Consider the following 3,895-nt stretch of genomic DNA (forward strand, 5'->3'; position numbering starts at 1 on the left):
TATGAATGAATTCTCTCACAAGTAACATATTATAAAAAGAGGATTGTAAGCTTATCAGAAAAAAGAATATAAAATCTCATTGTTACTGAGTCACCAACCCCCGTCGCGCCGCTGCCTCCTGCTCCTCCGCCCCCATAATAGACAACACCATTTTATTCGTCTGGCCGGCTATTTTGCTTTGGTGTCCGTTTCTCTATCTCAACAACATGCGACATGTTTTGTTTGATTTGGTTTGACATATTTTTAATCATGTGGGCAACATCTCTTCTCATCTCATTTGAAAAAAATACGCATTTGAATTGATTTTCGTACTAACAAGCCCCAGGTAGTTTCTGTATCTCAACAACCAACGTCACGTAAGAGCTCTACAAACTTCCCCTACTTTTCTAGGGTGTCTCTCTATCTCTATCTCAACAACAACACGCATTTGAAAAATGCGTAGTCTAACCAGGCGGAGGAGTTGCCCGGAAAGTTATGGAAATTCCGATCATATTTAGAGAAAATTTGGCAAAGATTTTTGTAAATCCAAATTATAGTTGTTAAACTTCAAAATTTTAGGTGTCTTAGACGTTTTTGATGGTGCTGAATCCATTTCCACCATCAAAAACACCATTCAAACACTGCCTATACTAGATTTTTTGAACTTTTTTTCCTGGATTCCAACTACTTTTGACCGTCCGGACAATTCCTCCGCCTCGTTAAACAACTCCTTTGAAAAAACAACGCATCGACCCAACGCCACTGGAGAGCTCTCTATCTCAACTTTCAACAACACGCGTTTGAAAAGAAAAAACGCATTGACTTAAGAGCTGTCTACTTCGAACAACATGAAGCCCTCTCTCCATGTCCAAAAGAATTTGAGCACCTTTCTCTACTAGAAGAATTTGAGCTATTAGAAATTGAATTCCTTGGCACCTTTCTCTATTGTTTTTTTCCCAACATTTCCATATTGACTGAACATTTAGTGTCTATAACAATATAGCATGTCTCTGTTACAACAGTTATAACACACAAACTTCCGCAACTTTTCTTCGGTGTCCCCGTCACTCCGTAAACTACGGTGCCCCCGTCTTCCTATCTCCAATTTTGACAACACGCGTTTGAAAAGAAGAATTTGAGCTATTAGAAATTGAACTGTTTGGCACCTTTCTCTATTGTTTTTTCCCAACATTTCCATATTGACTGAACATTTAGTGTCTATAACAATATTGCATGTCTCTGTTACAACAATTATAACACACAAACTTCCGCCACTTTTCTTCGGTGTCCCCGTCACTCCATAAACTATGGTGCCCGCGTCTCCCTATCTACAATTTCAACAACACGCGTTTGAAAAGAAGAATTTGAGCTATTAGAAATTGAATTGTTTGGCACCTTTCTCTATTGTTTTTTTTCCAACATTTCCATATTGACTGCACATTTAACGTCTATAACAATATTGCACGTCTCTGTTACTACAGTTATAACAGACAAACTTCCGCTACTTTTCTTCGGTGTCCCCGTCACTCCATAAACTACGGTGCCCACGTCTCCCTATCTACAATTTCAACAACACGCGTTTGAAAAGAAGAATTTGAGCCATTAGAAATTGAATTGTTTGGCACCTTTCTCTATTGTTCTTTCCCAACATTTCCATATTGACTGAACATTTAGTGTCTATAACAATATTGCATGTCTCTGTTACAACAGTTATAATAGACAAACTTCCGCTACTTTTCTTCGGTTTCCCCGTCACTCCATAAACTATGGTGCCCGCGTCTCCCTATCTACAATTTCAACAACACACGTTTGAAAAGAAGAATTTGAGCTCTTAGAAATTGAATTGTTTGGCACCTTTCTCTATTGTCTTTTCCCAACATTTCCATGTTGACTGAACATTTAGTGTCTATAACAATATTGCATGTCTTTGTTACAATAGTTATAATAGACAAACTTACGCTACTTTTCTTCGGTGTCCCCGTCACTCCATAAACTACGGTGCCCGTGTCTCCCTATCTACAATTTCAACAACACGCGTTTGAAAAGAAGAATTTGAGCTATTAGAAATTGAATTGTTTGGCACCTTTCTCTATTGTTTTTTCCCAACATTTCCATATTGACGAACATTTAGTGTCTATAACAATATTGCATGTCTCTGTTACAACAGTTATAATAGACAAACTTCCGCTACTTTTCTTCGGTGTCCCTGTCACTCCATAAACTACGGTGCCTGCGTCTCCCTATCTACAATTTCAACAACACACGTTTGAAAAGAAGAATTTGAGCTATTAGAAATTGAATTGTTTGGCACCTTTCTCTATTGTTCTTTCCCAACATTTCCATATTGACTGAACATTTAATGTCTATAACAATATTCCATGTCTTTGTTACAACAATTATAACACACAAACTTCCACTACTTTTCTTCAGTGTCCCCGTCACTCCATAAACTACGGTGCCTGCATCTCCCTATCTACAATTTCAACAACACGCGTTTGAAAAGAAGAATTTGAGCTATTAGAAATTCAATTGTTTGGCACCTTTCTCTACTGTTTTTTTTCCAACATTTTCATATTGACGGAACATTTAGTGTCTATAACAATATTGCATGTCTTTGTTACAACAGTTACAACACACAAACTTCTGCTACTTTTCTTCGGTATCCCCGTCACTCCATAAACTACGGTGCCCCCGTCTCTCTATCTCAACAACACGCTTTTGAAAAAACAAGGCATTGCCACCACGACACTTGATAGGTCTCATTCCTTCCTTTTGCTGCCCTCCGGGCCACCATTTCTTTCCCCGTTATAAATAGCCAAGAGGTTGTGCCCAGAATGGAAATTCTCCTCTTCGTCTTTCCCCATTCAAGTTATGATGTAGTCTCCCTGGTTTTATTTTCCACTTTCCTTGCTGCTCTTCATCGTTTCCTGTACCTCTCACCCATTTCACGATGATCGGAAATCGCTACTAGAATTCAAGTCGCTCATCACCAGCTATCCTAATCAATCCATGGCTGATTGAAGTTCCACCGTTCCCTTGTGCAACTGGACTGCGCTTACATGCATCCACCGCCATCCATTTGACAGAGTGATCGCGCTTGGCCTCAGTGCCATGGATCTACAAGGCACCATTTCTCCTTCCCTCGCCAATTTGTCGTTTCTCCACTCCCTCGATCTTTCCCACAATATGCTCCACGGTCATATCCCGCCTCAATTGGGACGTCTCTTTCATTTGAGAACTCTTTCCCTGCGTTTCAATCAGCTAGAAGGAAGTATACCCGTGGAGTTGGGTTCCCTTAAACAATTGAAGTTCCTTTACTTGGGTGCAAACAGACTCATAGTTACTATTCCCTCTTTCATAGCAAACCTTTCAGAATTGAATGTTTTAGGAGTAGCAAAAACTAGTCTCAGTGGTGCCATTCCACCACAGTTGGGTTTGCTCCCTAATCTTAAAAATATGTCCATATTTGAAAATGAATTGTCTGGCACCATTCCAATTTCTTTGTCAAATATCTCCACCTTAGCTTCTTTGGATATCTCATCCAACAAAATCATTGGCACCCTTTTGTTGGGAATTTTCTATTTAATTCCAAAACAAATACACATAGAAAAAGATGCTCTGTTATAACAACAGGATCAAAAATTTGTTTGCTGAAGAAGATCAGAGTTTTTCACACACATAAAAAAGGATTTCTATTCATTAATAAATACTGCCCACTACAAACTTCTTCCTCTCTCAGAGGGATTACACAGGAACACTTCAGTTCCACACAAAAAAAATTACTCTGTCTTAGCTTGAAAACTTTACACTGCTGTGTAATTTTTTTTTACATACGCTCTGCTGCTTCTATTGCATTTTCTATGCAACTACAAAAAAAATTCACTTGCGCTGTTGCGCATATTACATTTCATTTCAT

Source organism: Pinus tabuliformis, chromosome Q (genome assembly GCF_031772625.1).
Source record: "Pinus tabuliformis cultivar Carrire ecotype Pingquan chromosome Q, CPIR1, whole genome shotgun sequence".
NCBI classification, from domain to species: domain Eukaryota; kingdom Viridiplantae; phylum Streptophyta; class Pinopsida; order Pinales; family Pinaceae; genus Pinus; species Pinus tabuliformis.